We start from the raw sequence: 14,429 nt of genomic DNA, 5'->3' as shown, positions 1-14,429 counted from the left end.
AAATTCATATCAATTTAAAGACATTAACAAAAAATTTCTTAACTGTATACTAATTTATATACAAAATTATCAATTATCCTGAATGACCTTTCCATAAAGATTATTTCCACTTAAAAATGTTATGGGTAAATTAAATTATATTTTCCCATAATCATCATAATTTCAGAAATACATATTATGGAAAAACAAAATTTAATTGGAAGATAATGAATACAGTACTTAAAAACTATTAATGGTATTTCTGAACATCTGCTTTTGTACCTTCAATAAATTCTCCAGAGTTCTAGGTAAACATAGAAAGATTAGAAACATAGAAAGTATAATTTAACATCCAGAGCACTATAAACATGTAAATAAATTCAATTTTTTAGATTAATTGAGCAACTTATTTTCATATTAAGTATATGATAATTGAAGTTACATTTATCAATCTTAATATAATCTTTATTGACTTGAATATCTTAAAATATAAATTAAATGGAATACCATTATATATATTTTTCTTCTGAAGGTTTCCTGATAGTAATCACTGGATAAAGACTTAATTATAAATGTATGAATTAAGGAGGCAATGTTTAAATTAGAAAACCAAATGACTTCTGAGAAAAATACAGCAATTATACCAACTAGGTAAATGAGAGACTAGCTCCTGAGTATTTTTCCTAGCTAGAGCAAGGTCAGAAGAATTATTTTCTGAACGGGCTGAAGAGTAAATACTTGAGGCTTTATAGGCCATAGAGTGTCTTTGCAGAAATCAGAATCACCTTGCCACCGTAGGGAGTTAACAGCCATAGACATATGAGCATGATTCCATTCCAAAAAAACTTGATTTCCAAAACAGGCAAAGGGCTGGATTTGCTTTATGGGACATGATTTGTGAACCTCTGAGTTAGAATAAAAAGAAACCAGTCTGCAGCTTTTTAAGGATTTTAGAATTGTCAGTAAAAGGCAATAAGAAAACAATATAAAATATGAAAATAAAAATAAATAAATAAATAAATAAATAAATAAATAAATAAAATATGAAAATATATTACCCTATTTGCAATAGACACTCTGGAATCAAGTTCATGTTAATTCCAATGTTCAACCTTTTTATTCTAAACTTAATGTTATTATCAGAGTAAAATATCGTTTGCAAATAGCACATGTCAACAAATATCAGCTGATGACACACTCCTTGAGAACTTCATTATGTATAAAAGCAAAATTTAGTAACAGAGTAATATCCCAGCCAATGATGCCATGATCAAACCACTTCAAAGTAACAGAAACAAGTTTGTTTGGGGCTTTAGCGTGTACTATTTAACACATACCTGAGTACCAAAGCCACATGAATCAAAATAAGTACCTCTGAAACTCTCTGGCTTTTAACCATACTTTTCTAGCCTTTGTGTCATGAGTGGAAGTAATCCCAAAAAGATTTCCTGTTCAATGAAAAAAATATTTTTGCATAAGATATTTGTCCAAGAACAGGAAAAATATACCAGGAATAACCTTTAGATGAATAAACCTTTTGTTATCTATTCTCCTCTAGACAGCACTGGTGAGTCAGCACCATGAATACCACACAGAAGTACACATCAAACAGTTATGGATGAACAGCAATTGAATGATGGCATCTTAAAATATGGGAAAATCAATTCTATCTTTTACCTTTTAAAAGAGATTTCTAAGAACTAGACTTCAGAAAAACTTTCAAGTGAAATCAGAACAGGCAATTACAGTGTCTCAGAATGTCTGATCATCTGCTTGTCCTCTAAAAGTAACTGGAAAACATCAGTAATTATATATATTCTGAGAAAAAAAATATATCCATGATATAGATGTTTTATCAGACCCATGAAAGTATTAACATCAATAAACTAAAAATAAGCCTTAAAAAGGGAGAAAAAATTAAAATTTATTTTGGTAATTTTATGAGTGCTATAAACTCAAATAGACAAATGGTCTCCTAAATTTTTTCACATGAATGAGAAGATAAAGGAAAATTTCTTAAATCCATTTTAGAAAATCCATTTTTATTAGAAGTGAACACAATAATTATATTTTTCTGGGTTTACAAATTATGAGAATAACAATAAACTATTTAGAAAACTCTGAAAAGTTTCAGCACTGCTCCAACAAGAATTCCAATGCCTCAAGGTTTTATTTGCTAAACAATAAAAACCCATAAGAAGTGGCAAAACTACCACTAAACCTAGTTTCTCTCTCTCTCTCTCTCTCTCACACACACACACACACACACACACACACACTGGGCATGGATATATGACTGTAAACCACAACATTTGACTAAAGGCTTTATTTGGTTCATTGGACATCTCTTACTCTCTAATCTTGAGATATTTAATTTATAGCATTGCTTTCCTATGCAATTGTCTCATTCTTCAGAAAGTTTTCCACACGTGGTAAGAAATCCTTCTACCACTTCAGGATGACAGGAGTCTTGTAGTCTGTGATCTTAAAAACAGAGATAATTTTTGCTGGCACCTGTTGTAAACCACACAAAAGGACTGTGGTCCTGCTTGAGTAAATTGCACATTGATAGAAAATTGTTCCTCCAGAGAGTAGGAGGACTTGGGTCAATTAACCTCCTCATTTCCCTACATGCAGTTTATCAAATTCATTTCAAATTCATTCGGATAGAGATGCAGATTCATTACATCTTTCCTTTCCTGTGTCTCTGTTCAAGTTTCCCTTTCAGTTTCTCAAAATCTACTATCCCTGTTTTGGTCATTCCATTTGTAGGCACTTGGGATTTGAGTTTTGCTACTTTGTCTGCCTAGGTTTTCTTTAGATCTGAGTAATCAGGTATAATTTGTGTATTTTCCAGACATGTCATTTAGGAACACACTTAGGTTGTTCCTCAATCCTTTCCTTCAGTCATAAGTCAGGTCCACCATATCTCGGAGCCAGGTCCAGGTTACCCAAAAAGAGACTTAAACATGAATTCAGTTTTCTCTTCTAATTTTGCTCCCTCTACTCTAACAGTTTTTTTTTGTGTGTGTAAATCACTCTTGACGTTTTTATATCAGGTTTGTCAATGAATTAAGCAGATTTTGTTGCCCAGAAGATGATGACAAATATACCCTCCATTCTTCCATTCTCCTTTCATCACATATTTTAGTCAAAGTGAAACACCCTCATAGAAACAAATGACTAAAATATCTTTGCCAGTGAATTAGATTAAAAAAATATATATATACATATATATGGGCTATATATACATACATATAGGCTATATATATGTACATATACCAAAAAATAAATAACATTCAGTGTTATACCAGTTTCAGATGTATAATATGGTGATTCAACAATTCTATGCATTACTCAGTGCTGGTCATAAGTATAATCATATCCCCTTCCCTTATTTCATCCATCCTCCTACACATCTCCTCTTTGGTAATTATCAGCTTGTTCTTTGTAGTTGAGTCTATTTTTTGGTTTGACTCTTTTTTTCTTTGTTCATTTGTTTCTTAAATTCCACATATGATTGAAATCATATGGTATGGATTAAGAATATATATGTTGAGCTTTATCATGAAAATTTGAAAGATCAGTTTTCTCTATTCTCCTTCTACCTGACACTATGCAACCAGGAAGTATTGTATACTAATATTAATTTTTTCTTGATGGTAATTTTAAAAATGTCTTAAGATTACTCTTCTCATTTTATACTTCCTACCCATATGTAAATGTAATTGCTTATTCTTAAATTATATGTGCTAAGCAAAAAAAAAAAAAAATGCTCAGTAGTATCTATTTGTGATTAAGGAAACTCAAGAAAAAAAACTCACCATATTCTCAAATACTCTTTACCTTACATCTACCCATATTCACGGTTGTTATTTCTTAGTTGATATGTTTTCATTACATATTACATACTGTTTCTGGTGGGAGAATGAGGCTTGTGAGGTTTAAATAGTCTTTGAGGACTCGGACCTTCCTTAAAGATCCTAGGGGTGAAAAACAAGTCACAGTGGGTACCTCATTTCTCCTTTTCTTTCCCTTCCCAAAATATCCCCCCTGTATATCTGAATGGGTGAACACACAGAAGTTACAGAAATGTTTCAGAGAGGGAAAAATGTGAGATAGAGGTGCAGTTTTCTCTAAGTCATTCTGGAATAGTCACTGGTGTTCATTCATATACAGGTCACTATTTGGGTAACAATGAGGCACTGACACTATTCTAAATAATCAATTCAGTAGCAAGCACAATAGACAAAAATCCATACTGTCATATGTCCTCCATTCTAGTGGAAGAGACAGTAAATAAACAATAAATAAGCAAGTAAAACAAACAAAATCATTTTAAAGAGGGCTCAGAGAAAGAACGGTTATGAGAGATCTTTGGCAGAAAATGATTCAGAGAAACCTTCTCAGAACAGGTAATATTTCCACTGAGATTAGAGTGGCAAGAAGTGATTCATGTGAAAATCTGGAGTAGAAAATTCACTATGTTTCACATGCACTGTCCTTCATTCTGCCCTTCAAATCTAGTTAGTCCAAATTCAGAATCTCTTTACTCCGCTTGGAATTACAGCCCCTCAAGAACTCAGGTGGCTTAGAAGAGAGTGAAAATAATAGATACAGAGAAAGAAGAAGAAAAGAAAAAGCATGGAAAAATAGATATTAAATCTATCCAGCAGTGTTGTTAGAATTGCTGTGCTGTGTTGGAGCCACCGAGATATTAAAGATTACTCCTACTTTTCTGAAAGGGAATGAAAATGGATGTTACTATGTAATGAAATGGGAAATATTAATTGGAGTGGCTTATGGGGTTTTTATGGGCTAGTAGATTAGGTCATGGTGAGAATTTACACTTCTTTATGGACAGTTTAAATTAAAGAGATCTATAAGGAATCTACCTGCTGTCATATATGAGCACGTTATTAAATTGATCATTCATTGCCATCTTATTCCTTCCTACCAACATCAGAATTTGGCAAGAGGAGGATCTGTCCCCTTTACAAGCTTCAGGTGTGTTACCCAACTAATGTATGCCAACTGACACACGAAATTGCCCTAGAGACTATCTTTGGACCAGGCATGGACAAGTGACCTAGGCTGGACCAATCAAGCTAAGGGAAAGATCATATATCTCATGAATAGATGAATGACATGAATAGATGAATGACAGGCCATAGAGGAGGCAGGAAAATATTAGTCCTTGATACAGTTGAATCAACTCACTCTGGAAGCACAGTACCACTGGACTTCTATAGGACTTTTATCAATAGATGATAAGAATATATTTTTAATTACACTAAGAATATGAATAGGGATGTGAAAACTGATATATTTTCTAAGAGGTAGATTATTTCCCTCTGACTGAAAGGTATTTCTTATTTCTCTAGATCAGGGTTTTCCCACATTATGCTATTGGCATTTGGGGCTAGATAATTCCTAGTTATGGGGGACTGTCCTATTGCCTTCAGAGTGTTTAGCAGAACCCCTGGCTTCCATCCTATCAGTAGGAATTCCCCAGTTATGACAACCACAAATTTTTCCAGATATGATCAAACTAATCCTGAATGACAAAACTGTCTACTGTTCCAAATTACTACAGAGGTATATGAAAAGCAAGTCACTGGTAACAAACAGATTTTTAATTTCCTTGTGCCTCCAAAGATTTTTTCATATGCCTTTTTTCAGAATAATTTCTAAAAGTCACACTGAAGAGTTGTACAAACAAAAGCAGAAAATATCAACTCTACCTGTTTGGTCCGATGCTAGTAAAGTGGTTTATGGGCTAACCGAATATATGTCTGCTTAAGTTCACAAGGTAGCAATGATGATCCCACCCTCCACTTTAGACATGTTTCTGCCAACATTTGATACTCTCCACATGCAAGGCAGAGCAATCACTCTTTTTCAAAAAACTAAAAGGACAATTGATTACCGGGTATATCCACACCACAGTTTCAACCCCTAAGGAGGTAATCATTTTAGGATCTATCTTTATATAATGCATTTATAGTCACACAATTTGAGAACATTTAACAACATAAAGAAAATTATAGCTTACTGAGCATGGACTCTCATTTTGTTTAAAAAATAATAGGCTTAAAACTTGCATGTGAAACGTGTACAACAACACATTATTTTTTTCTAAAAATTTTTCATATGTATTTTTTCAAAGGATAAAAACCATCTTTAGTGAACCAGTTAATTCTAACTTTCATCATACTAGCCTATAGCCATATAAAGCTAATTAATACATATGAATGGACTATTTAAATTGACAATAGAAGTGACACAAAGAAAAATTACTTAAATCTATGGACTTGTATGTGTAGATGCAGACATCCCCATTTTCATTATCAGTTTCTTCTATTTTTGCCTTATGAATTATGTCCTTTTTCTAGAGATCTGCAAGGTCACAAAATGAAAAGATAAAAGTCTACTTCTGTGAAATCAGCTCAGAAATTTCACAAAAAGCCTTAAAGTAATAAATCATGACTCAGAGAATGTCAGGAAGTTGAAGTAGTATTCACCTTATTTGAAAGCACATCTTGTTCATTCTGAGAAGTTATAACAAGGCTTTCAGACCTAGCTTCAAATCGACTATCTTTCTCCTCCATTTCTTGGTAGAGAGATGTCATGGAGTTTCTTAATTCTGCTACTCTTCTCTCTATTCCAATAGCAAATTTTTAATCATAACCTGGTAAATATTAAAAGTAGCCAATAGCCACATTTTAGTGTTGAAAATAGCATAGTCCTCTCATTAAAAAAAAATCACTCAAAGGATAGAAATCAGATAAGCATGGTTTCAATGTCTGGAAACAAAATAATTAATAAAAAGAAGAGTTCCATTATACTTATGCAATTGCTATGTTTTAAATATCTAGTCTAAAATTTAAAATTTATTTTCTTAGTATTTTCAAGTTATACATTAAATTCAGATATCTTCAAATACATTATATATTAAATTCAGATATCTTCAAGTATATTGTCTTATTTTACATAAGGCCTATGTTTCACCCCACTAACCATAAGATAAAGAATGTTGGATACAAGTAGCAGAGTCAGTAAAAGTAAGAGAATCTTTTGAAACTTACATGACCTTTGGAGAAGTGTAAGACATATTTTTATTTCTTATTCATTATATAAATGAAAAATAAAAATTTAAATGAGCAAAATGGGGAGACTTCAAGGAAAAAGTGAAATATGAAGGATAAATAAGATTTTAATAGTAACAGACTATCAGTGTGTATGTGCATGTGTATGTGGGGAAGAGGATATGGTAAAGATGGAGAGTAAAATAAAATTCCATTTGGAAAGTCAAAGATTGGGGAAACATATATCCAATGCACCCATAATAGTAGTCATGGAAGTAGAATTTGGATAATTTAGAGACATTTGGTGGCTGAATGTGCATATAGATGAGTTGAAAAAGAATTCAAGGTTTCAAAACCTATTCCCTTTTGCTTTGTGAACCCATTTGCAGGGAAGATGAGTGTTTAATTTATTTATTTTAGAGTTCTTAGATTTCTTGGATTTAGGCAACAGTGAAACATCTATTGGTTATGGGTAAGGAATGGTTATAATGAATAATAAAAAATTAAAATTATAAGGAAGTTTCTTTTCTTTAAAAATTATTTAAATATTGATATTTATTATGTCACAGAGGAATATGTTCAATATTGGATGCTTTACCAACCAAGGAAGCTACATTAAAGAATTATTGTATATAAATGTAAGCTAGTTCTTGCTCCAAGAGAAATATATACGCTTAATTCTTGTACTTTAAGGTTTGTTCTTTAATATCAGTGGATTAATTGGAATTTACAGAATACATGTCAAGATTGCCTGTAAATTTCAGTCTAATTCTAATTGGAAATTCTATTTCTAATTCTAATTCTAATTCTAATTCTAATTCTAATTCTAATTCTAATGGAAATTCAGTCTAATTGTAGAAGTAAAGGTCCTCATGCATGTTTTTGGGAATTCTTTAGTGAGCTCAAGTTCTTACACCATTTAACAATGTTTCCCCAGGGATCCTTCTATGCATGTTAGTCACTATGAAATCTAGTCTCTAATCCTACTTTCCCAATAAAACAAGAATCATTAAAAGTATCTAGGAATATATAAGATTTTACCTCGTAATTTGAGGGTACAGAGAAGAGGGGTTTACGTTATAATTGCAAGTAACTCAGAAACAATTTCTTGATAAGCGAATTCGTTCTGAACATGTTTTTTTGGTTGCTCCATCCAAAAAAAGTTTACAATAGCTCTTTACATCATCTGGAAACCACCTTTATGGCACCTCATTGACACTTCTTCATTTGATGCTATTCAGTAGTAATAAAATTAATAATTAAAACATCTGATCATTTCAAATAGAAATGATGTTTAACTATATCTGCGTTGGTCTCACTTTCTACTAGTTTATTTTTTTCCTTTTTTAAAGATTTATTTATTTACTTACTTACTTATTTATTTATTTATGAGAGAGAGAGAAAGCAGAGCGAGTGAGAACATGAGTGAGGAAGAAGGGTAGAGGAAGAGGCAGAAGCAGGGTCCCCGCTGAGCAGGGAGCCCATTGCAGGGTTGATTCCAAACTCAGATCATAACCTGAGCTGAAGACAGACACTTAACTGACTGAGCCACACAGGTGCCCCTGGTTTATTTTTTTTTTCTACACAAAGAAAGCCTACTGCCTAAAAGGAATATATGATATGGCAATAATGCCAAATAGTTCCAGAATAAACTTTACTAACAAAATGTAAAGAGATTTTCTAATATTATGACAACACTTGTTTAGAAGTATTTGATTCAAAGCTTATTAAATGAACTCCAAAATGTTTCTTTAATTTGCAGTGGGACCATCCATTAAATCCTGGTAGCAATCTCGATGATTATGATAACCAAAAAAGCCTAACACATTTAGGAGGCATTTTCTAGGATGTGGGATCTTCCCTTTGAAAACCACTTCATTAAGACAAACATAAGATAGCTTGCATGGAGTGTCTACCTCCACGCCCACCTCAGAGCTTGTCTCTGTTGAAAAGCAAAACAGATCTTCTGAGAGGACAAAACTTGAAAAGGCAGATTGGTGGACAAAGACATTTTCTCCATTGCTAGGTAGCAGATATTAGTGATATCTACATAAACTAGGTCTCTGGTTCTTTCTATTTTGAAATGGGAACTTTTTTGAAAATATACTATATTGTTTTCACACTTTCATATTGAGAAGAGGTAATTTAATTTATTAACACCTTAACATCAGGTGTTAAACACTAATAGACTGCATCTATATATTATTGAAACTAATGCACAATCATCTGGAGACCTACACTTGGAGATGAATTCAGAAAGATATTTTAGGTTATATTATTGGTGTGTGTGGGTGGGGGAAGGTGGTGCATTTTTTGAGGCAAATAACATTTTTGTATGTGTTTATACAAGAAAAAGAATACATCTGGATGTTGGGTACTCAGAATGGTGGACCATTATATACATGTCTATTTGTTTTCTAGTAACTACTTCCCATGTATTCCAATAACAGTAACTGGATTTTGCTAAGGAGTAACTCCCCCTTCTCATTTTATTTTATATCCTTTGAAAGGGATTTAACTCTAGTGACCACACTCCTGGGCTACAGGAATGTGCAGATAGACCCATTAGATCCAAAGGTAGAAGAAGAAATATATGCTGTTAATTCTGGGTTAGAGAAAATCACGCTGTAATTCAGGATGCCCTAGGAGCTACTAGGAAGGCCCATGTGGTTTGAATTGGGTTTATAAATGTGAAGACTGGAAAGACTTGTAGACCATACAGGGAAGGTTAAGAACTGCACAGATAGCTACTACATGGATTCATGAAGCACACTCTGCAAAGGGAGAATATATATATAGAGAGAAATTGGGCTCTCCATACCCTACAAGGGCCAAATCCTGCACCTTTGAAGCTCAGTTAATTTCTGGGATTTTAACTTCATGAGCTAGTAAGTTCCTCTTTATAAACGAAGTCATTCTGGATTATACTTTGATCCTTTGCAACAAAAGCAACTGATTCACTTGCTGCTAGATATACCAGAGGAAGTAAGAGCAAATATGTGTGGGAGAAGCAAAATTGTCATGATTCTGGAACAGAACAGAACCTTCAGTGAAAACAACTTGCAGGTTTCTTGACTCATCCTCCCGCCTCCTTATCACACCCATGATCCTGACTCACAGATAAAACCTAAGTTACAAGAGATAGCATTGGTGTGTATGTGTATGGGGTGAAAATGAGGGCAGGGTGAGCAGATATGGCCTTGAATTGCTTAGCTTCTGACTGTCAAAAAAATTCTATCTTTATATGTTTATATACTTGATATCCAATTTAAAATGTATTAAAAATATTCAGTTATTTAAAAAAATGAATGGAAGAGAATTTTAGAGGAAAACTTATGAAAACTATTGTGTGAAAATCCTATAACTTATAGATGTTCATTCTTCTGCTAAAAACTCACATCTAAATACTGGAAAGTTACAAACCCAGGACACTCAAAGATGAACTGAGATGTTGATCTGTTTGAACATGTTGGGATGTGGATGAGACTGTGAAATTGCACAAGTTTAAGCTTGGGCTTTAGTGACAGAGCATCCACACTCTGTGCTCATTGCCTCATATTTTTTGTTTTATAATAAATTTATTTTTTATTCGTGTTCAATTTACCAACATACAGAATAACACCCAGTGCTCATCCCGTCAAGTGCCCCCCTCAGTGCCCGTCACCCCCTCACCCCCACCCCCCGCCGTCCTCCCCTTCCACCACCCCTAGTTCGTTTCCCAGAGTTAGGAGTCTTTATGTTCTGTCTCCCTTTCTGATATTTCCCACACATTTCTTCTCCCTTCCCTTCTATTCCCTTTCACTATTATTTATATTCCCCAAATGAATGAGAACATACAATGTTTGTCCTTCTCCGATTGACTTACTTCACTCAGCATAATACCCTCCAGTTCCATCCACATCGAAGCAAATGGTGGGTATTTGTCATTTCTAATGGCTGAGGAATATTCCATTGTATACATAAACCACATCTTCTTTATCCATTCATCTTTCGATGGACACCGAGGCTCCTTCCACAGTTTGGCTATTTTGGACATTGCTGCTAGAAACATCGGGGTGCAGGTGTCCCGGCGTTTCATTGCATCTGTATCTTTGGGAAAAATCCCCAGCAGTGCAATTGCTGGGTCAGAGCAGGTCTATTTTTAACTCTTTGAGGAACCTCCACACAGTTTCCCAGAGTGGCTGCACCAGTTCACATTCCCACCAACAGTGCAGGAGGGTTCCCCTTTCTCCACACCCTCTCCAAAATTTGTGGTTTCCTGCCTTGTTATTTTCCCCATTCTCACTGGTGTGAGGTGGAATCTCATTGTAGTTTTGATTTGTATTTCCCTGAAGGCAAGTGATGCAGAGCATTTTCTCGTGTGCATGTTGGCCATGTCTATGTCTTCCTCTGTGAGATTTCTGTTCATGTCTTTTGCCCATTTCATGATTGGATTGTTTGTTTCTTTGGTGTTGAGTTTGATAAGTTCTTTATAGATCTTGGAAACTAGCCCTTTATCTGATATGTCATTTGCAAATATCTTCTCCCATTCTGTAGGTTGTCTTTTAGTTTTGTTGACTGTATCCTTTGCTGTGCAAAAGCTTCTTATCTTGCTGAAGTCTCAATAGTTCATTTTTGCTTTTGTTTCTTTTGCCTTCGTGGATGTATCTTGCAAGAAGTTACTGTGGCTGAGTTCAAAAAGGGTGTTGCCTGTGTTCTCCTCTAGGATTTCATTGCCTCATCTTTGTCATTGCTCTGACTTAACAACTTCCTCTTAGGAAAATTTTCCTCTTTCATAAATTAATCAGTTGAGAACCAACTTGAGGATACTTGCTGGGGAGACACTTGAATCCATGCAAGAGCTTTAACAAGTCAAGCTTAACCTCTCCATAGCCCCTCTCTTAACCCTGATGGAGAATGGATTTTGGAGCATTCAATTTAGCATTGACTGCTGAGGTTCTGCACCAAAAATATAAAGCTCAACCTCATTAAAGCTATAGAATCCACATAAAACTTTATTGGATTTTAAGTACAATGAATAAAAGACTTGAAGTTGGAAAAATTATTTCTCTATAATTGAATCCTTGGGTTAGCTTCCCAGTTTCATAAGGGTTCTGTGGACTTCCACATCTTCTACATGAAGATCTTCATGGTGCCCCCTCATGGGTGCTCAGCCATAATATAAGTAGTTTGATGCCAAGCCGCAGCTTCCACAAATAGCCTAAGTTGTTACCTCAAGCTAACTGCGTGATCTTTTGTTTTTGATAAGGCCCTTGTCCAATGACATTTGTTGGTAACCAAAGCCTGAATTTTTCCTACAATCTGCGGGCCTAATAACATGGCTGAAACCCTTCTAAATCTTCACCTAAGGTCAGCCCCTGGCTGAGTCTCTCATGTACTATCCTAAGGCCAGAATTATTTTGAGGCCCTGAGAACTTTAATCAAAATCTGGTAAGTGCAGCTTTTCTTCTATAGAAGCAGCAAAGAATCTATTAAAAAAACTTCTCCCCTAAGTCATGGTCCTCCCTGAGGCCTAAATTACATAAAGCCTAATGCTTAAACCAGCTCAAAAGAAGTCCATGCACTGCCAAAGTCAAAATGCCCTGGACACGCTATTGTCCAGAGTCCAAAGCCAAAACCATGAACTCAACCCCAAGCAGAAGCTTTACTCATTATGTAGTTTTTGGTCTCCAATTGCCCCCAAAACTCTAAATTAAACTAACAGCTCCCAGGCTTCCAATACTGCAGGCCTTCCTTTAATCAAGGGTTATTGCAGTATGTAAGTTATAACCATGGACAAGTAGAAGACAATTTCTCCCAAAGAGTAGTATGTTCCCGAGAGGAGAAAAGGGATTGTATGTGCGTGCACAGATTCTCCTTCCAAACCAACCAACTTCTTCCCCTGGAAGATGTAAGAAGACATGGAAAGAGCAGAGATATGTTAGCTTTTAGAATCATTATGCATTGAAACACCTCCATACTACAAGGAAAATTACCTTTCTACTAGTTGGGCATAGTGAAAATAGGTTTTAGTTCTTTCACCTTCATATCTTACTGGTATAGTGTTTTAGATATTGTAATATTTGGGATCCCTGGGTGGTGCAGCGGTTTGGAGCCTGCCTTTGGCCCAGGGCGTGATCCTGGAGAACCGGGATCGAATCCCACATCGGGCTCCCGGGGCATGGAGCCTGCTTCTCCCTCTGCCTGTGTCTCTGCCTCTATCTCTCTCTCTCTGACTATCATAAGTAAATTAAAAAAAAGTTAGATATTGTAATATTTATATATTTATAAGAAAACTTGTCAAAATGAATAATTTGTCTATTTTATGCATTTATTTAATATATATTATTAAAATATTTTCATATTTTATTTTATTTTTTTATTTTCATATTTTAATTCATATATTTTAATGGGTATGTTATAAATCATAGAAAAAAGTCAGAGTAATCCTGCCACTCAGAGAGTGTATTTTATAGTTTTGTATATTTATATATAATTAGATAGAACTTCCCATTTTTTTTAAAGATTTTATTTATTTATAGACAGAGAGAGAGAGACACACAGGCAGAGGGAGAGGGAGAAGCAGGCTCCATGCAGGGAGCCCGATGCGGGACTCGATCCCGGGTCTCCAGGATCACACCCCAGGCTGCAGGCGGCGCCAAACCGCTGCACCACCGGGGCTGCCCGAACTTCCCATTTTTAATTAATTTTTTAAATTAATATCTTTTCCAACAAAATTTTCCAGATTTGTCAATATAACAGTATTTAAAATGAGACATACTAAATGCGTGTCAACCAGGGAAATAACTTACACAGTCCATTCTATAGCTATAGTATTCTCACGTACTCCTTTTACTTCTTAACTTCATTTCAGTTGTAGTTCATGATGTTGAGCCTCAGGGTATGCCAACATAATTTAAGATACACGATTAAAAATGAAACACTTTAAAGAGTTTTTTTTTTTTAATTTTTATTTATTTGTGATAGTCACAGAGAGAGAGAGAGAGAATGAGGCAGAGACACAGGCAGAGGGAGAAGCAGGCTCCATGCACCGGGAGCCTGACGTGGGATTCGATCCCGGGTCTCCAGGATCGCGCCCTGGGCCAAAGGCAGGCGCCAAACCGCTGCGCCACCCAGGGATCCCAAAAATGAAACACTTTAAAAATGTTAGTTATATTGATAAATTTTCTTTACTCTTTTTAAAGAAGATTTATTTATTTATTTATTTGAGAGAGTGTGTGCTTGTGTGAATGTGGGGAGAAGCAGAGGGAGTAGGAGAGAGAATCCTTTAAGCAGACTCCCTACTGAGCATGGAGCCTGATACAAGTATGGATCCTAGGATCCTGAAATCATAACCTTAGCCAAAATCAAGAATTGGACACT

Source organism: Canis lupus, chromosome 29 (assembly GCF_011100685.1).
Source record: "Canis lupus familiaris isolate Mischka breed German Shepherd chromosome 29, alternate assembly UU_Cfam_GSD_1.0, whole genome shotgun sequence".
Classification (NCBI taxonomy): Eukaryota; Metazoa; Chordata; class Mammalia; order Carnivora; family Canidae; genus Canis; species Canis lupus.
Note: the sequence above shows the minus strand (reverse complement) of the source record.